Raw genomic sequence first — 22,196 nt, forward strand, 5'->3', positions numbered from 1 at the left:
CCCCACAGCCAGGGGAGAGTCCGTCCGCTGTGTGCCCCTAGTTCCCGACTGTTCTTTGCTCAGAGCTCTCTCATCACTTCTCAGGTCTGCTTCCACCTGGCAAATACCAATGATAAGTCAACTTCGAAGGCTGCTTTTGAGCCATCCTTCCTTTGATGCTTTTTTTTTTTTTAACTCTGCTTAAGAACTTACTACTCCTTTGTTTATCTTGCCAGGCACCTAACAGAGCACCCAGGATGCGTTCCCTTACTTTGTCCTGTACCTGAACCACAGCTGGAGAGTCTCATGGGGAGGGGCCATGCACAGTACTCCTCCTCCCCGACCCCAGCACAGAGCACCCAGGCCGCCTCCCAGAGGGACTGGGAAGCATCAATGGTGGGCATGGGAGGGAGCAATACAGTACTGATTCTCATTTGAGATTAGCTGTTGATCACAAGACTCTCAGGTTCTGTTCCAGAGCTGTTGACAGTATACAGGAGTTTGAAGTATGCTAGGTCCACACATCTCCTCTGTCAAACCTTTCTCCTTAAAAAAAAAAGTAGAGTGGTGACAAATCATAAGATTCCTCTTTTTCTAAACACTTTTAAATGTTACTTTCTTCAAACAAGTTTTAGAAAACCTTGGGTGAAGATTTAGTGAAGATGCATAATCTCATATTTACTCTGGATGAAGAATCCCATGCAACTCCATTAAGAATCAACAGATGCATCAATGATAGACTGGATAAAGAACATGTGGTACACATACACTGTGGAATACTATGCAGCCATAAAAAGGAATGAGATCATGTCCTTTGCAGGGGCATGGATGGACCTGGAAGCCATTATCCTCAGCAAACTAACTCAGGAACAGAAAACCAAACACCGCATGTTCTCACTTACAAGTGGGAGCTGAACAATGAGAACACATGGACACAGGAAAGGGAACAACACATACTGGAGCCTGTCAGGGATGAGGTGGGCGAAGGTAGAGCACTAGGAAAAATAGCTAATGCATGCTGCGATTAATACCTAGGTGATGGGTTGACAGGTGCAGCAAACCACTATGGTACATGTTTACCTTTGGAACAAACCTGTGCATGTACCCAATAACTTAAAATAAAAATAAAAATAAAAAATCAACAGGTTGCCTTGCTTCTGAGACCTGCATGGCCATGGGCCTCCGACTGCATTAGGAATCTTTGCTAAACTGACCCTCCTCCTCTCTGAAGTAGCAATTCCAAGAATTGACTTTTGAACAACAGTTTTGAAAACAACCTTGAGTAAGATGACATCTTGAAGTTCACTCTGGAGCACTCTAAATAGTCCCCTTCAGTCAAAGTGTTGCTGCTGTTTTTAATAACAGGGAAAATAAAAATATTTGCCAGCTTAAAAAATTAAAAGACATTCATGAATTATAAATCATCTGAAAGGTTCCGTAGGAGAACACACTGCCCTTTACAAAACGAACCTCATTACCAGTCCAGAACACACTGAGAATCACAAATAAAGGTTTCCAAGAAACATTTTTAATAACCACTAATACAACCGTATTTCTATTGCTAACCACAAAAATTCTACCGTGTAGAGTTTCTTGTCTATTCTGTGGAAGGAAAGAAAGAGCATCCTTTTGCGGGAAAATGTTAGGTAGCAAAATAAATAATAATAGCGGGATTCATCATATCTTCTCTTTGTCTTAGTTCTTTAATGGATAACATTATTAAAGAAAATTATTTAAAAGTCTCTAAAAAGTTAATTATGAATTTTCATCATAGACTGTAGACTTCTAAAATGAGAAAATTACCCTTAGGGTCTCAAAATATACTTTTAAAAGTAGGTACTCTCAAAAAAGAATGATTATTTAAAATGCTGAAAAGAATCTGGCAATATTTTTATTTATACTGTTCACTTTTTAGGGTTAAGCAAATTATTTTATACCATACATAATTTGCATTTGAGTAATGTGGCATTTTATATAATATTTAATTAGATGCAATATCTGGCAGAAAAAAGTATGGATCTCCATTTAAGGAGATTCAAATTTTATTTGCAAAATTCAGTGGATGATGCTATAGCTCATACAGTGTAAACCAACGGTTCTCAACCATGGCAATGATGGTGGAAGTGTGTGGAAGAATTAGTAGGGAGTGTAGATAATCAGAATCTTCTCAGAAAGTTTTGCAAATATACGTCGCTCCACGGACCTTTCTGCAAAGATCTCCCTTTCTCTACTGACAGAAGAAATAGTGATGGACTCAACATCATTTCTGTCACCTGTAATTTCGTACTTAGAACATGCATGAATAGCCTATCTTGCAATCAGCAATGTATGGATAATTTGTAATTATTTAAAACATGTATACTTCATGAAAGTTACAAAATTGATACAGTTTTTATCAATTTTGCAAGGAATTAGATATACAATATAATTATGAAAAGTAATGAAAACTCTTTGGTGTTAAGGAAATATTTCAATTTTTCCCAAACTGGGGATTTCTAAATATTTCAAGAAAAGTAATTTAGAAGACAAATAGTAGTTGACTTAGCATTGCCTGCGACCTTGATTTAAAAGATTTTCTTAAAAAAAAATCTTAAAGTGATTTTACTAAAATCCAGAGTACAGATACAGAAAAGCATTGGGATACGAAGAGACCCGATCATCAAGCTCAACAGTCCCCAGCATTTTTGGCACCAGGGACCGGTTCTCGGGCAGACAATTTTTCCATGGACAGCAGGGTTGGGGGACGGTTTGGGGATGAAACTGTTCCACCTCAGATCATCAGGCATTAGATTCTCTCAAGTAGCACACAACCTAGATCCCTCATACGTGCAGTTCACAGTAGGTTTCATGCTATGAGAATCTAATGCCGATGCCGATGTGAGAGGAGGCGGACCTCAGGCAGTAATGCTGGTTCCCTGGCTGCTCACCTCCAGCTACGCAGACTGGTTCCTAACAGGCCAACGTCTGATACAGGCCTTCATCCAAGGCAGGTGGGGACCCGTGACCTAGCTAAATACTCAAGCCTCAGTCTCTATTAACACGTAAGTCAAATTTAATACGTTGGTAGCACCTTACATTGTCATTTAAGTCATTTGCATTTGTAATCCCTGTGCTATCCCCAAGTATACTTGGAAGACAGAGACTTTTACTTATTTTATATTTTATTCAGCATTGAGTGTCTTACTGTACTCACAAATCAGTTGTCTGGGACTTGATTACAGTACTTATTGCAATCAGTAAGAATCTCAGTTGTTTATTTACTTATTTATTGTTTATGTGGTGTCTGGCAGAGACTAGGATTTCAATAAATATTTGCTTGACTGAAATTCAATTTCAGAAATTTGAATTTTTGTAGTACTATTTTCTCCCTTCCTAATCTGATGTTTCAGTGCCATTATACAGAAATTGACTGCTTTTGATTACAGAACATTTTCAACCAAACATAACCACATCGATCAACTCTGTATTTTCTAATTCTGTACATTTCTTCTTTTAACCATTCTTACCTTCTACTGGTCATTTAAAGAAAACCAATTTTTCCAAAAGTATTTTCTTTGTTTGCTTGTGTGCTTGCTTAATGGAATGCCTGTCCTTTCAAATGCTCTGGTATGTGTGTCTTGTCGAGGCAGGAGAAAGGGAGTGGCAGTTGTCCTAACCAGCCTGAGTGAGCTTGGAAGTGCTTCCTACTGCATCTCTATGCTGATGGGGCAAAACACCCTAGAGAAGGCTCCAAAAACCCTATAGTAAAGAAAACTGCTTAATTTTGTTTTAATGAAGTCTTAGTAAACTCCATGGGTAGTATGGTTTGGCTCTGTGTCCAAATCTAACCTCCACTTGTAATCCCCACAAGTGTTGAGGAAGCGTCCTGTAATTTTGGATCATGGTAGTTATTTTTCCCATGCTGTTCTCATGCTAGTGGGTAAGTTCTCATCAGATATGATGGTTTTATAAGTGTTTGACAGTTCCTCCTTCATCCTCTGTCTCTCCTGCCACCTTGTGAAGAAGGTTCCTCCTTCCCCTTCACCATAATTGTAAGTTTCCTGAGGCCTTCCCACCCATGAAGAACTGTGAGTCAATTAGACCTCCTTCTTTTAAAAATTTCCAGGTCTCTGGTATTTTTTTATAGCAGTGTGAAAATTGAGTAATACAATGGGTATTAAAAATAACACATAGTTCTATGTTCTAGAGACTCCATTCTAAGAACATACTTTCTGGAAACCATGATGTAAGACAACCCAGCATCTATCAAGAACAGGCATAGTCATCCAAAGACACAAAACCCTAATCCCCAGTCGCCTGTCATTCAAAAGTGTGCTCACATAGTCTTCCTGCTGTGTACAATTGCAATTATCCTCTCCAAGAAAAGGAAACGCACACAGCCTTTATCTCTTTACCCCTAGATTCTACTGCTGCATATTTCTTTTTTGACTGAAAGGCAGGAGTACTTACTGAACAGATATTTTTGACTCATCTTATATTCTGATACTGCGGCATGAACGAAGCTCTTCATTCCGGCCCTTGTATCTCGTGTCATATGAATATCACTCTTTTCTGAGTGTCTCTTCAACGTCTGAAACCATTTGGACATTACAAATATAATCTAACTAGTATTTTAAAATATGACTGAATAATTGATAACATTCTATCTTACAGAGTGTCTAGTTCTGAGAGAAAGATTATTCTATGAGCCAGCTGCATCTGAGTGTCCTGGGGGCACTTTAAAATATACAGATTCTTTCATTTGACTATTGGAAAAATAGTTTAATTAGGTCTATTGTTGGTGCTGCTTATTTGATAAAGAAATCTCTTCAACAAACCTCTGGATAAATGCTTAGGATGACCTTTATGAACTGTAATTTTTTTCAATATTTTAAAAATAAACAGTAATGTATTTAAAATATGTAATTTTTTATATATACACAATGCATGATACATAAAATTTTAACATATAATATATAAAAACTATATATTTTCATGTCCTATATATTACATATTTTATATTAAAATTTTATGTATTTATATACTGTACATATATATTTTTTCAATATATTTTTTCCAAAATATTTCTAATATCTGGCAATTGCTAATTGTTTGAAAGTCCCACAACATATTTGACCTAAAATTTGTCTTTTAATTCCCTGTCCATTACCTTACATATACCCCATGAAATAAGAAATAAATAAAATACTTTTCCACATAACCCTTCAAATTATTATACTCCATACTGAATTAGACTACGTTATCTGCAGACAAAAAGTGTATAATGAAATTGTTATAGCATAACAGATGATATGACCAATGAGCTCAGTAATTCACAAATGTCTCTATAATACAAAAGGGGAAAGTAAATATAGCATTAAATACTTTTATTCACAAATCAACATATTTCATAAACAAATATATTTAACTCGACATCATTTAAGTCAACTTATGCCATGTTTAAATTAGTTCAACTATTTAGGAAGTGTCTAGTTAGTACAAACAGTATTTTAGGAGTGAAGAAATAAAGATAAACAATTTCTAGTCATCAATGTGGCTGAAGTTAATAATGGCATGAAAGTCCAAAAAACAAAAGACAGAGATGTGGCCGGGGAGGCAGAGGGTCAGAGAGAAGGGCTCTCACTCAGAGGCAACAGAAGAAGCATTTGAGAAAGACAGTGCTTGACTTGTGTCAGATAAACACAGTTGACCCGATTGAGAGAATGGGGGAATCTTCTTACAAGTAGCAAGGGCAGTTCAGTGAAATGAGAAAGGCAAGGCGAAAAGCTTCTGATTCATGAAACTATGAGTAATTTGCTCATCTGAAGCTTGGCAGAGGTTGGGGTTACAGTGACAGGGACAAAGTCATGAAGGACCTTTCTCTTGAAGTTTGGACAATGTCATTGACAGATCTAACTTAAGGACTTAAGGTGATCAGATCTGAGATTAGGAAAGATCACCCTGGCAGCTGTGTGGAAAATGAAGCAGATACTAAATACATCCAGAAAGCTGTTACAGTGATCTGGGTGAAAATAATAAAATAATAACTTCCTCTTATTGAATAGTTATTGCAATCTAGACACTGTTGTTAAAGGCTTTCTATACATTATCTCATTTTCATTCTTACAACGGTCCTAGGAGTTAAGGAATATTAGGTCTTTAAACATGAGGGAATTGAAGCTTGGAGAACTTAAATTAATTTCTTCAAGATCACAAAGGAGAGCTGGGACATTATTCAAAGAAAATCTAGATTTCCAAAAGCATGTTTTTAATCATGCTGGGAAACAAAGACAAGATGATCACATAGTGCAGGAATGCTGATGGTGGAAGTGCAGATTAACAGAAACGCATGAATTTTTACAGGATTTAGGAAGGGAAATCAGCGTAGGAGTCCATGAACAGTTAAATGGAGAGGCCACTTGTAGAACAGATGCTAACTAAACTCCCAGGTTTTTACTGCAAACGAGGAACAAGAGAGGGGAAAGGGCCAGGCATGGTGGCTCACGCCTGTAATCCCAGCACTTTGGGAGGCCGAAGAGGGCGGATCACCTGAGGTCAGGAGTTCCAGACCAGCCTGCCCAACATGGTCAAACCCCATCTCTACTAAAAATACAAAAATAAGCCGGGCGTCGTGGCAGGCGCCTGTAATCCCAGCTACTCGGGAGGCTGAAGCAGAAGAATCGCTTGAACTCGGGAGGAAGAGTTTGCAGTGAACCAAGATCGCACCATTGCACTCCAGGCTGGGGACAAGAGCAAGACTTTGTTTCAAAAAAAAAAAAAAAAAAAAAAAAAAAAAAAAAAAAAAAAGAGGGGAAAGAAGTTTCCGTGTGATTGTCGTTTTTAAGACAGCATCTCACTCTGTCACCCAGGCTAGTGCAGTGACATGAATATAGCTCACTGCAGCCTCAAACTCCTTGGCTCAAGTGATCCTCCTACCTCAGCCTCTGCAGTAGCTGGGAGAACAGGCATGTGCCAATACACTGGCTAATTTTTTGTTTTATTTATTTATTTTTTTTGTAGAGATGGAGTTTTGGTATGTCGCCCAGGCTGGTCGGAATCTCCACAAACAATCCACCTACCTGGGCCTCCTAAAGTGCTCAGATGACAGGCATGAGCCACTGCATGTGGCCTTCAGTGTGACTCTTGATTCCCTTCAGAATATAAACCATTGTCATTCACATAGACATGCATTTTCTCTCTCGCTAGGTGGAATGTAAGCTCCGTGAACATTGAGACAACATCTGTCTTGTTCATTATTCTGTTCAGTGCCTAAAACTGGGTATGTATCTGGTAAAAAGTAAAACTGCTAATAGTGTCACTAAAGAAACAAATATAGGAACAATGAAAAAGTAATGGTTACCATCCTGATAAATCACAATAACTCAATCTGTAGTAATTCTCTTAAAAATGAAGGTAAATTAAAGGAAGGTGATTGCCAGGTAATATTGTATCTTTGAGTCACTTAAACTAGGTAGCCAATCAGAAAGAGTTCATTGAATGGTTAAATTTCTAGTGTTTTCTGTCATCATTATAGACACCATCCTAACCAGATTCATTTTTTTTTTAAGAGAAAGATTTCCCAACTGTTGCAGTGGAATTGTGACCCCCTAAAGATTCATATATAAAGTCCTAACCCCCAGCATGGGACTATATTTGGAGAGAAGATTTTGTAATAGATGTTTAAATTAAAATGAGGTCATTAGGGTGGTCCCTAATCTGACATGACTGGTGTTGTTATAAGAAAGGGAAATTAGAATTCAAAACACACAGAGAGTGACAATGTGAGCAAATACAGGAAGGTGGTCATTCACAAGCCAAAGAAAGAGGCCTCAGAAAAGAGCAATCCTGCTGATACCTCGATCTTGGGCTTCCAACCTCCTGAACCTTGACAAAATAAATGTCTATTGCTGAAGCTTCCCAGTCTATGGTACTCTGTTATGGAAGCCCTAGCAAAACTAATATGCTGCCCAATATGGTAGACTGTGTTGGAAAAAATGTCTTACTCTAATCACATGGAAATTCTGAACGAAATATAGCAATACGGTGTTTGATGCATAGCTCAGCTCACAGTCGAGAGAGAGGAATTCCTAGCTGGTAGAAGGAACCAGGCTACTCTTGTAGACTGGTGTGGGGAGTAGAGTTAAAAATGACTCCTTGGCTAACTGCAGGTAGAAGGAGGTACTGAACTATGGAGGTTGATACCTGAGGCCTCTGTGTTGGACTGGGGGAGTTTAGGCTGTATGTCCCATTGTGTGCAGCAATTTGGAGCCAAGGTATGAACATAAAGACTCTTTTTACTTGGGGCTGCCCTGGCCTCAACACAGGAAATAGAGGGACTGTGTCCACAGGACGTAAGGAACAGGGGGATCCCCATGTGCCACCTTCCTCAGGCTGAGGGTACAAAGAGGGCAGAGACCTCGAGGCTGGAGCCTCTGCCGTTGCTCACCGTGGTTGGGAAATTCAATTCACAGAAGCTGTCCAAAGGCAAGAAACAAATATAAAACTGGCCAGGAGCCCAAGACTGCTGGGGGTCTTCAGCAAAGATGAATGTTTAACCTACTCTGAAGGTTTTCCACAGCCTGGGGCACCTGCGGGAAGCATAGCAGGAAGGCTGAGTGCAGGTGAGCTCCATCAGTGTGTCCCTATGGCTCCCAGGGAGAAGTCACAGGGGAAAGGGGCAGGAGAGGAAACGAGCACAGTGTCCAGTCGTCCCGCAGAGTAAAATACACATGAAATCAACAGAAAAGTCTCAATGAACGTTTAAAGTAAACACATCTAAAATGGCCCAAGGATTGAAAAAGTAGAAACCATAAGAAAAAACAGGGTCTTGGAAGAAAATATCAGGTCGATTTAGAAATTTTCATAAAAACTGGATAATTAAATAAAAATATCACTTGATAGTTCAAATAGGCCACTAAGCTGACTTCATAATTAGTGATTTGGAAAATCTGGGGCAAGAACACAAAATATAGCCCAAGGAAAAGCAAGTTCTGATAAGCTTGGCCTGGAGATTATTCTAAGGGGGGATTAATTCCTGTCTGCATGTTTTCCTCTGCCCAGTACCAACACAAGATAAAATATATATTTGTATCTTCAGTGTGCTCTTATTCAAGGTACTATGAAATACATATATTTATACACATTTAATATACATTTGCATGTTAAATATATAATGTATATGTGTATACATTTAACCGCATATAAACATATTCTAAAGTACATTATTTCAATTATATATTTAAATAAACATATTAAGTAAATAAAAATATATTATTAAATATATAAATTTATAAATATATTTAATATAAACTTTATATATTTATATATAATGGAATATTATATATATATGTATCTCTGTCTCTCTCAAATTACATCGAGTAAGTGTGTCAGGAGAAGATGGTGGGGGAGGTTATTTAAAAAGAAAAATGGCTTCTGGGTGCGGTGGCTCACGCTTGTGATCCCAGCACTTTGGGAGACCGAGGCGGGCGGATCACGAGGTCAGGAGATGGAGACCACGCTGGCTAACAAGGTGAAACCCCGTCTCTACTAAAAATACAAAAAATTCGCCCAGCATGGGGCCACATGCCTGTAATCCCAGCTACTTGGGAGTCTTAGGCAGGTAAAATGCTTGAACCCGGGAGGTGGCTGATGACATGAGCCAAGATCGCACCACTGCGCTCTAGCCTGGGAGACAGAGTAAGACTCTGTCTCAAAAATAATAATAAATAAAAATAAAAGAACAATGAGAAAAAAGACTTACATAACTAGAAAATGGCCCGGGTCCAAACATAAAAGGACCATGCCCTATCCTGAGACAAAGGAAGGTGCTCTTGGATGTGTACTTGAGTGACATGTGAGGTGACGGACAGATGTGCCCAGGCCTTTTCTAGTTAGCAACTAAAGAAAATAAAATTAGGCAAAATCATGACATGATATTTCAGAAAACAGTCTCATGTAAATAGCAAATTATTATAAGAGAAGTTTGGTAAAATGGATGAAATTCTCAACAATTTTCTCACAAAAAAAAACCGTGATCCTTTTATTACTCATACTTGGAAAGCCAAATGTGAAGTAAAAAATGTAAATTATGCTATGAAATGAGGTGGTGAGAATCATCACACGTATAAAACAGCACTTGTTTAGGTCATTTACTGTTTATCCAATAAACTGCAGGGCAAATTAAACCTTTCTTTTGACTATTTATTGATAGCCAAAGTTTCCAGGAAATTAATGTTAAATTGCATAGTTTTCGTACCAGTGATTCTCAGAAGACAAATTGTTTAGTAATAGCTGCATTTTCAAACAAAGGTGTGAAAGTACCTTCTATTTTTCTAAAGCAAAATTTATTTTCAGAGAAAGTATTTTTGGGACATCTGTCCTTAAAAAAAGTGTTATGGAAGGTTTTCAACAAAGGACAGAGAAATTTGAAAAATTATATATTGGTACTAAATTAGAAATATCATCTATAATATTTTCGCAGTTGGAAAAGCCAGGAATACTTCTTTGCTGTAGGCAAATTTTTAAAAAAATCCATTAAAGTCTTCGAGTCTAAAAACAATTTCAATATAATTCTCCCAGAATTTCCTTCAGTTTGGTGTGTGTATGTAGTTTTTGTTTGCTTTTGTTTTTTGTTTTTAATTTTCCTCAGAGGATTCTAAAAAAAGGTCCTGAGCCAAGTAGTTTTGTTCTATCATAATAATGATCTTCATTAATAAGATGGTGATGATGGCACAAATAATACCAGCTGGATTAACTGCATACTACAGGAAAAGGACTGAGCTTGGTGACTCCTGCACACATCTCATTTGTGGTAAAGTTTTAAACTCAAGTCAGTGATTTGAAATATGTGGCTTCCTAAGAGTCTACAGAGAAAATCTAGAAGAGATTTTCTCAGGAGAAATCCCATAAAATGCATGTTCAGTGCCATGAAGAAGAAATTAGGCAATGCCCCTGGAAGTCAATCAATGGGACTGACCGTGGTTGAAGCTGGATGGCATAGACAAGTGAACCTCTTCTATTTCATTTCTTCAGGCTCAAATGTCTGTGAGTCCAAAGCTCTTGATCTCTACTCATGATCCTCAGTGCAAATAGCATCATTCAAAATTGGCTGAGGATACATCTAGGTGAGAGTACACTTCAGTGTGGGAGATGTAATTTAATGACGGTCACTTCCAACCACGCATTTCCAGAACGGAAAACCCTTTGATTTCTACATGGCACACACAGAACTGTCTAATAATCTGTAGGTCAAAAATAAAACCAGAAGGATGCAGGACTACCTACTCTTACTCTGAACCCTTCTTACAATTTTTTTTTCCCATGTCAAAGCAGAAATGGCTAATTGCTTGCAGGGAAATTTCCCTTATTTTCCTTATTCCTTTATCAGAGCAAAGATAGTAAGTGAAATAGAAGAGAACAGAAAGAAGAGGCTTTAGAATACTGAAGATATTTAAGATCTAGGATTTGTTTATTTTTGATGAGATTTGCAGCATCTTTTTCCTCTAATTGGGCAACTAGTAAACATTTCACAAATAGATAATAATACTGATTTTTTTTTTCTCTTTTTTAACTTGTGACATTAAAGGTGTTTTGTTTCCTCCTTCTTTTTTTTGGGACCACTGCCTGTTGGTTTCGTGCTGAGGCACATACATGACTATACTATCTAAAGTTTCTATTTCAGAGAGGTCTAATCTGGATATATTTTAGTAGACATCCATGCCGATGGATGGAAGAAGACAATTCTCAAAAAGGGTGCTTGATTGACATACAAGTCTCGCAATTAGAAAAAGGAAAATTTTCTATAAAGGCAAATCCACGGGCATTACTGGCAGTAATATTAATGATATTAGGCTGCCTGACTACAAGGTGTGATTTTAGGGATACTGGAAAAGGTATTCTGCCAGAATCGGTCCCCGCTGCACCCCAAATCCCCACCATTAAAGTCATTCATTTGAGTTAAGAAAATTGCCACTAAGACCTCTATTAAAATGCAAATGTGTTCCCCGGGTGGGGAAACACATTAAATCATTATCAGCCATTAACACTTTAGACCAAATTAGTTTCAGATTTATTAGCCAATTACTCAAATACAGAAGGAATGCGGAGCAGGAGAGTGTAGTTTAAGTTGGTTTTTGGAGAGCTGGGATGCTGAAAGACCCATCCGGTGGTGTGGTGTCTTGCCATGGCTTTTATCTTTTTATTAGTCAGTTTTGTGTTTTTTTTATTTTTATTTTTATTTTTTTTTTTTTTTTGGAGACAGAGTCTCCCTCTGTTGCCCAGGCTGGAGTGCAGTGGCTCTGTATCGGCTCACTGCCATCTCCACCTCCCGGGTTCCAGTGATTTTCCTGCCTCAGCCTCCCGAGTAGCTGGGACTACAGGCGGCTGCCACAACGCCTAGTTAATTTTTTATTTTTAGTAGAGACGGGGTTTCACCATATAATAATGCATAAAATTCTCACATAAGAATATAAAAAAGTGGAACGTCTCTTAACAAAACAGCGGTCAGGACCCAGAGCTCCAACTGCTCGCCACTGCCTCACCGCCTCCTCCCCAAACACCAAACCTGGCCCCTGAGGCAACTCCAAGGACAGGTAAGTTCTAAGAAGCTTGGGCTGGAGATCATTCTAGGAGGGTGTCATTCTAATCTGCATGCTTTCTTCTGTCCTTTTAATTTTCCTATCTTTTGAAGATGGGCAGAAGCCAAAAGTGGAGGTGGAGATACAATTTGGGCTCCAAGGTCAGGAGTTCAAAACCAGCCTGGCCAACATGGTAAAACCCCGTCTCCACTAAAACTACAAAAATTAGCCAAGCATAGTGGCAGGTGCCTGTAATCCCAGCTACTCGGGAGACTGAGGCAGGAGGATCACCTGAACCCGGGAGACAAGAGGTTGCAGTGAGCCAAGATCATGCCACTGCACTCCAGCCTGGGTGACAGAAAGCGACTCTGCCTCAAAATGAAAAAAAAAAAAAAAAAAAGGATACCTTGTGTTCTGCACACCAACACCAAGCTCCACGTCCACCGTGTTGACGTCTCCTCTGTCATTCTGCCACCTCCCTGAGAGTCAGCAGAAATATACTCATCCTAAACAAACAGATGCCATCTTTTTTCTCTCTAAGGAAAAGAAATCTAGATCTTTCTCATGCTTGCAAAGTTTGGGGTCAGGGGGTAAAGAATTTAAATTAATATGTGTAAGAAATAAAAACATGTGCATCAACTGAAAGACAAAAATAAAATCTCCCCAAAAAGGAAATGGAAATTCTAAGTCAAAGCACATAGGCGCTTTCATATGCTTCATCTTACTTAACTTTTCAGAAATACTTTAATAATTTTACCCAATTGAACATAACAGATAGAGAAGGCCCAAAGAGAAGTAGGAACTTTCCCAAGTTCATAGGGTTATTGAATGACACAGCTGAGATTCAAATTCACACCACTCATCCAAAAACACAGGCCCTTTCCCAGAAGGACATACTTGTCTTTAATTTCATTTAAAAGAAGCTAGGCAGTTCAAATTTACTCGGGAATACAAATTTCCACTTGTAGAAATTATGCCACTTAAATTTTGCTGGAATAATAGGGGAAAAATAATGTTGGGAAAAATTTGGGATTAAAATAGCCTCAACATTATAAACAGTAACATTAGATTTGTCTTTTGCTCCAAATTCTTAAAACTGAAGAAAAAAATCTGTATACCTTTAGAATAATTGTATAATTTGACTATGATCAATAGCAGACTTTTTGGAAGGTGTCTAGAGAATTCTCCTGCTGTTTTTGTAAAATTAGACTGTATTTCCCTTTATACTCACAGATGGCAATAATTTCATATCATTTTAACATTTCAAGCATTTTTTTTATGTTATTCAGGGTCTGTTATTTAGTCCAGATAATTATCCAAAAATACTCCAGTCCTCAAATCACTTATAGTTCAGTTCCAAAAACTAGTAAGACTAACATAACTATAAACTAACTATACTTTAGTTATTGTATTATTTCACAGAAAAAGAAAATGAAGAAATATGAAGAATGTCTGAGTGTTTTTATGAATTTGAATTCATAAGCTAACCGGTGTTTGGCTCTGACAAAATTATTAAGGGTTAATTAAAGCTAATTTGACATGATTTCTGTTTGGTTTATACAAAGTAATTCAGAGATTTACAAAGCAATGCTTCATCAAAGAGCAATACTAAAATTGAATATAATATAAACATGTAAAACAGATACCTTCATTCATCTCTGTTTTCTATTTACCCATTCCCTTGACAATCTCATCTGGTTTCATAGCTTAAATACCACATATAAATTCATAATCCTCAAATTTGTATCTCCAGATCAGACTTCCCCTTTTAATTGCAGGTATATATATCCAACAGTCCACCCTGAACTTCTCTGCGGATGCCTCACTGACATCCAAAATTTAATGTGAACAAAAATGATCTCCTGATTTTTCCCTTCAAAATCATTTCTCTTCCAGATTCATCTTAATTTTGGCAACTGTACCCTTCTAGGCGTTCAACTCAAACACCAAGGTATCACCCTCAGCCCCTCTCTTTCTCTCACACATATCCAACTTGTCAGCAAATTCTGTTATTTCCCCTTTCAAAAGGAGCCCGTCCTCCTATCTCTAGCACTACCCCTCTGGACCAAACCAAAGTGGACTTTGCTTGGATTATGGGAATTGCCTCCTAAAGGGTCCTTGGCTCTGTCCTGGTTCCTCTAGAGTCTATTCTTCACATAATAGCTAAAATTGTCTTGTAAATCATCTTCGTTAAATGTGTATCAGGTCCTGTGATGACTGCTTAAATCTTACCAGTGGTCCAAAGATCACAGGGGCCAGGGCAGATTCCAAAGCCAACCAATAGTAAGGGAGCTGACAGAGAAGCTGGTGTTAGAGCTGGGTGGGGGGCAGGGACTCTTAGTCGGGAGACTCACAGAGCTGTGAGATGACCTGCATGGTGAGCCAGGGTCACTTCACACTTCAGCGAGGAATCCCCCTGAGCAGGTGCCACCCCATTGGGACTGCTCATCTAGAGAACAGAAGGCTGTCTGCCAAGAATCCTTACACTTCAAGACAATGCCAGCTCTGCATCCATCTCCCTCAACACCCAGAAAGAGCACAAAGAAGGTCATGTGGCTGAGGAAATGTCTTCTTCAAGAGAAAACAGGCATGACATCAAGTGACTGATCATTGAATTTGGAAGGCCAACACAAGGATGGGACTTTTTCATAAATCTATACAAGAGACATCAAGATTAATATCTGAAAAACAGAATTTTTCAGTTATTAATAGAAGGTTTTTAAAGTATTCATAATACTTCAACATCCATTATCTATGTTTACACTTACCTACTTTCAACTGACAGATAAATTTTAGGCACAGATGTTAAAGGAATTTACTATATTCTTATAGAAATGAGTAGCAGAATATGGATTAACACAGGTCTCCTGAATTCCTGGCCTATTCAGCATTTAAGAAAAGTATTTAAATTCTAAATATATCTGATAATTAGAGAACTACTCAAGATGATTTTAATTTTGTAGTCTTGTAAGAATTAACTAAAAACTGAGGTCTAAATAAACAAGTGTGGCAGGAAAGAAATCAGTGTCTCGCCTTTTTCTTTGCCATTTTCAAACATCTCTTAGCAACTAATGAATTTGAAACAACCAAATTTTCTGTGTATATAGATTGAAATTAATTCTCTAGAAGATTAAGCAAAAAAATGATATCTAAACTTTAACAATGAGATCCAATAGGTTAAAAAATTAAACTTAGTATAATTCCATTTCAACAAAATCCAAGTCTCCTGGTATAGAAACCTGGGTTGCTGAGGACACATTTTCTTCTCTTTATTCCTGAATATCACAAAGAAAAATAGGAAAAATAAGTCCTACCTTCCTCCCTCTCTGCCCCAAGAAAAACTATTTTTTTCTAATCATGACAAAATAATCATTAGGAAAAAAACTAGGGTATACAGTGAGATATTTGGAAGTCAGGGAGAAAAATTTGATGAGGAGAAACAGTATTAACAGGTTCCAAATACATAACATAGCTACCTTGGTAATGGGAGGATGAAAATAGGGTCTCAAAGAAGCATCTCTGACCCTGCCCTTCTCTCTCTCTCTCTCTCTCCATATACATATATATATATATATATATATATATACACACATACACACACATATACACACACACATATATATACACACACATATATACACACACATATATATACACACATATACATACATATATACATATATATACACACACTATATATACACATACACTATATATATACATACACTATATATATATATATACACACACACACCTTTCTATATATGTATCTACCTATGACAAGATTCAGTTACAAACCTATCAATCTGTCTGTCTGTCTGTCTATCTATCTATCTATCCATCCATCCATCCATCCATCCATCCATCCATCCATCCATAAGCAGTAGGAACTATATATATTTCTACAACGGGGAAAGCACTGGTGTGAGTGGGAAGGAATTTACAGAACTGTGATTCCGAAGAGGCTGGGTAACCAAGAGAATTACATACAGTGGAGCCATATTTGCAGGAAGCAATCAGTCTCTGTCAGAAACTGTCAGATTGTCAATAAAAGCATACAAAGGAAGACTATCTGACCCTTTCAGGTCTTACCGCCACCCCAGGAATCTCTTCACATTAAGTCCAAGAATATTTAATAGCTTTTTATTCAATTATCTAATAATAAATAGGATGACTAAAGTATTGATACAAAAGAAGTATAAAACAGTGGGAAACAACAGTAAAGTTTATAAAATCTATCAAACTTATTTTATTTTATTATTTGTTTTGAGACTGGGTCTTGCTCTGTACCCCAGGCTGGAGGGCAGTGGCACAATCACAGCTCCCTGCAGCCTCTACCTCCCTGGATCAGGGGATCCTCCCACTTCCTCCAAGTACCTGGTATGACAGGCACATGCCACCATGCCCAGCATGTATTTTACATTATTTTTGTAGAGACAGCGTCTACCTATGTAGCCCAGGCTGGTCTCAAACTCCTGGCCTTAAGTGATTCTCCTGTCTCAGCCTCCCAAAATGTTGGGATTACAGGTGTGAGCCACCATGCTAAACCATACAAATCTATCAAAATTTTAAAATATATATATAATGATTTCTTATATTAACCATCAATTATCACTACTGGTAAAATTCACCTAAATATACATAAATTGAAGTCAACTTAACATGATAAAACACATCTAGTTCACCACTAAAGGCTGATTCTTAAGCAGGAATGAAATCTTAGAAACATCACTCCTGAAGACAGGAACTAGAAAAGAATAACTAATATTCCCGCTGTCAATTAATATTTTACATGAAGTACTAGCTAAGGGAATTTGAAAAAATAAAGAAAAAATTTATAAAACATGAAAAGGAGGAGATAAACATATAGTACGATTGAATTTTGATATTATTTTAAACTGGAAAACCAAATAAAATCAATTTTTTAAAAATCTATTTTAAACTAAGAATTCAATAGGTGACAGGAAGTAAATTATCATAAAAGACTAGTTTTTCTATTAAAAAACAACCAATTTTATAAAAGAAAACACTCTTTTTAAAGCAATAGAAACTTAAAATATAAGGAAATTAACATGAAATATTCAAGACCAAATTTTTAAAGATATAATACTCCCTAAAAAATACCAAAATGTAAATGAATGAAAATACATATCTTTGAACTCTATGACATTGTATTAAAAAATGAGAATGTTCATTATACACTGACAGGAAAAATGAGAACGTTCATTATATAATGATATGAAAAACTTTGAAGATATGTAGGTATGAGAAAAAAGGAAAACAACTGAAGTTTATATTATGTTTTCACTGGTGAAGAAAAAAAAGAGAGAGAGCTAGAATTTTGTTTTAATGTGGTTGGTTTCTGCACAAAGAAGCTCTGAATGATGAACAAGAAACTAAAGACAGTGATGGCTTGGAGAAAGGCAGGTGAAAAAAGACTACACAGCTAGAGAAAGTGCAGGGGTGGGGGAAACTAGATGGCACACATTGTCATGTTTTAGATTTTGCATTTTGTGCAAGTTATCTTCAGGACTAAATTAACAAAGTAGATAAATAAATGAAGCCTAATAAGAAATAAGGGTTTTCTAATCTATTTCCTTCTCTCTCACGTGCCAATGCGCTTGAGCCTGCTCATTCTCTTTCTCTCCCTCCCTTCCTGCCCTATAATTCTCTGTTGCATTAAAAGCATCATTATAAGTCTCAGGCATTTGCTGCTTCCTTTCTTCCAGAACTGGACTCTCATTTTCTTCAAGTGCATTGTAAGTAATTTAGTCCCCACCCCCACCTACAAAAAAAAATCTTCACAACAAACTTATTTTTAAGAATTATTGCATCCTTTCTAAGATAGCATAGAACTTTGGGATGGTAAGGTCAATAAAAACTTGAATCCTTTTCCTATTTTGTTCAAAAGCTAAATTTCCATTTATTTGTACTTCCAGATGAAAGTAATTTGATTTATGTATTTCAGTAAAAGCTACCCAGTTTTAAATTACCTAAAGAATTCCTAATATGCACTTATGATTTTGAAAGTACAAATTATTATTTCCCTTTGAGAGCTTGAACTATTGCTGCCTTTTACTTTCATAAATAAAATTTTATCTCATTAAAGTAGTATAAAATATGGGAAAGGACTCCCTATGCAGGGCTCACATATCTATATTCGACCTCACTTTTTATTGATTTTAACAGTTGTTGATAGCTAATGTCACCTCACTTTAAATTTTTTGTCTACATTTTACCTACAAAATAATCAGTCATTCTCACCAAGTTTAAGTGCTTACTTACAGATCATTAAATATTTTAAAGAAATTATTCCTGTGGTGAGGCTTTTTCTAAATGAAATATTTTTTATGTAAAATACCACCTCTTAATCTGTGGTTTGGAGTTTTTGTATTTTTGCTTCACAAAGCTAGACATATACATACATATAACATATATATATATATATTTATTTATATTTCATATAGTTTTGTTCCTTGATGTTTCCTAGTAATAATATATAAAGGGAACGTATCATTTTTGGAAAAGTTGGAAAAATTTTTCCAAATATCACAGAAAGCAATGTGAAATTCCTTCTTCTCAAAATCTATTGCACCAGAATAACATGGTACCATGTATTATCTCAAGGAAAATATGACAAACTGTATTAAATGCAAAACTGGCAGCTACTACTTCTCATTTGAATAAATTTTTTGTTTTTTGAGATGGAGTCTTGCTCTGTCACTCATGCTGGAGTGCAGACGCATGATCTCGGTGCACTGCAACCTCTGCCTCCTGGGTTCAAGCAAGTCTCCTGCCTCAGCCCCCTGAAGAGCTGAGATTAAAGGCACATGCCACCATGCCAGGCTAATTTCTGTATTTAAGTAGAGACAGGGTTTCACCATGTTGGCCAGGCTGCTCTCCTTTCGAATTCCTAAACTCGATTGATCCACCTGCCTTGGCCTCCCAAACAGCTGGGATTACAGGTGTGAGCCACCACGCCTGGCTAAATAATTTTCTTATTTGGAATATTTATAAAGTTTCTGAAAAATCATCTTGGTCCATACTTTGTGACTTAGAATTCCATCTAAAGATCAACAAGGGCCACAATGAACACAGAAGGAAAGTCTAGAAGCCAAGGGAAAACCAAGATCCTAGTGCCGTCTCTGGTACAAACATACCTGGTGACCTTGATCAAACATCTTAACTTTCGTGCATCTACAATTCACCAGCTCTTAAGCTTGCCCTGCCTACTTCACAGGAAGACAATTTTTATTTGAATGGAATTTAAATAAACAGTTAATTATTGTGTTTATAGCCTTATTCATAAAAGCACTCTAATAATAAACCTCTCAAGAGTAACATGAGGGTTAAGGAGGAAGTATGAAAAAGGCTTTGGAAACTTACAAGTGCAACTCAACAATAAAGTTCTTCCAGCAAAAGAGTAATCAAATTAAACTATTGCTATCCATATACTTTGTCCCTATCCATGTAATTTACTGAAACATAGGAATTGTGTTTTCCTCATCCATATTTCCTCATGCCTACTATCATGTTTAACATATAGAAAGAAGAAATAAATACATGTGATTTTGTAGTTGGTGGGTTTGATGAGTAGAACAATCTCTTTTTATTCTACTGCCTAGTGATAGACAAGTATAAACTAAGAATCATCAAATATAAAAAAGAATGAATCTGACTACTACAAATCAGATTCTGAACAATTTGAAATACAAACTATTCTGGAAGATGCTCAACATCACTTATCACCAGGGATATACAAATCAAAGCTATGAAATATTACCTCACATCTGTTAGTATGGCTATTATCAAAACAATGAAAGATAAATGTTGACAAAGATGTAAAGAAATGAACTCCTGTGCACTGTTTGTGTGAATATATATTGGTATAGCCAATAATGGAAGAGTATGGAGGTTCCTCAAAAACTTAAACATAGAAATATCATATAACCCAGCAATCCCCCTGTTGTATCTAAAACCAAAGGAAATGAAACCAGCACCTCATAGAAATAGCTGCACTCCCATGTTCATTGAGGTATCATTCACAATAGCCAACGTATGTAAAGAACCTAGGCATCCACCAATGCATGAGTGGAACATGATTCAGCTTTACAAAAGGAGATACTGTCATTTGTGACAACATGGATGAAACTGAAGGGCATTATGTCAAGAGAAATAAACCAAACACGAAAGAAAAACTGGAAGTTATTTCATATCTATAATCTTACAAAAACGGAATACAAAGAAACAGGAGAAGAACGATGGTTATTGGAGTGGGCTGGCATCGAATGAGGAGATGTCAGTCCAAAGTATGAAGTTGAACTTACGTAGGATGAATAAGTCAAGAAATCTAATATACAGCATGAAAACTATAGCTAATAGTATTATGTTGTATACTGGAAATTTACTAAGAGAGAAGATGTAAGATTTTTACACACACACACATGCTGACTATGGGAGGTGATTAAATATATTAAATATATTGCTTTGCTTGAGTACACTTATTTCACTATGCATATCAAGCTATCATATTATATTCCTTAAATACAGACTGCAAGAAAGAGAAAAAAATTGTTTTGGTGAAGAAAATATATTTAATATCCATGCAGATTTTAATTTTATCAAAGGCAAACTTAATTAAATATGGCTACTTCTCCCAATGCTGTGTATCTCTTGACCGAGTGAAAAGTGATGCCTTCTAAGTGAAGTGAAAATGCATTTTGTACTGCAGTCTGAAGTCACTATATCCTGCTTCCATTAGGACTTGGTAGGATTGCTGATTCTTCAGGAGTATGCTCTGAATGGGGTAGAACTTTCCAAATGCATCAGATAGTTAGGAATGTCTGTGCTCCTTCTTGGAGGAGCCCTGAACTACAGGGTGCATAAGTCCACAGGCAATGTAATAGTCTCAGCATCTCATTACTATCCTCAGCGGAAAAAAAAAGTTTCTAATTTTTCTAATTTGAATATGATGTCACCTGATTTTTACGGAAAGAAAAATTTGGCAGTCGTCAGGAAAATTACAGTCACTTGAACTCAACTACTTGAATATTTCAGGAATACTTGTTTTCTTCTACCTCTTAACAAAGTCATAAATACCACTGGCATGGCACTGCTTTAGATATCTCAACAAAAAAAGATTTGTCCTTTGTGAAATACAAAGATCTTACTGCTATTTTCTATATCCAGCTGATCTTTTCAGATCTAAGCTCAGTGGGGTTTCAGCTTAGAGTGCTAAGGTATCATTTTTCTTTACTTGTGGCATTACAAGAGTCTCACTGAGACACTGCTATGTAATATCTTGGCGAAACAGTATTGATCTCCTTTCAACAGTGAACAGAGGTCAGCTTTCTATCTGGATACTTATATATCTGACTTGTACACCTAACACCATTAAAATCTATTTGAGTGCATTAGTGGAAATGGATTCTATTATATGGTCTCATGGGGAACCTGCCAGCAAGTCACAGAGTATAACGTAGACGGCTCCTTTTAAAGACATTTCAGGCAATTTTCTTGCCATCCCTTCACTTCATTCCCACTGGCTAACTGGGAATAATCCAATTACTACAATAGCCAGGATTGATACCCAGAAGTTAGAAGAAAACTCTTTCAAGGACCGAGGTTGGCTAAACTCATGAAAACATGTTGCCATTTCTGAAA

General features: G+C 36.9%; 1 protein-coding gene across 2 annotated transcripts in view; it reads right to left on the reverse strand.

Moving 5' to 3' along the window:
• The window catches only part of CSMD1 (CUB and Sushi multiple domains 1), a 2,070,470-nt gene that overhangs the window by 1,779,934 nt on the left and 268,340 nt on the right, over positions 1 to 22,196 (reverse strand). The window lies entirely within an intron of this gene.

This window comes from Pan paniscus, chromosome 7 (assembly GCF_029289425.2).
Source record: "Pan paniscus chromosome 7, NHGRI_mPanPan1-v2.0_pri, whole genome shotgun sequence".
In the NCBI taxonomy this organism is placed as follows: Eukaryota; Metazoa; Chordata; class Mammalia; order Primates; family Hominidae; genus Pan; species Pan paniscus.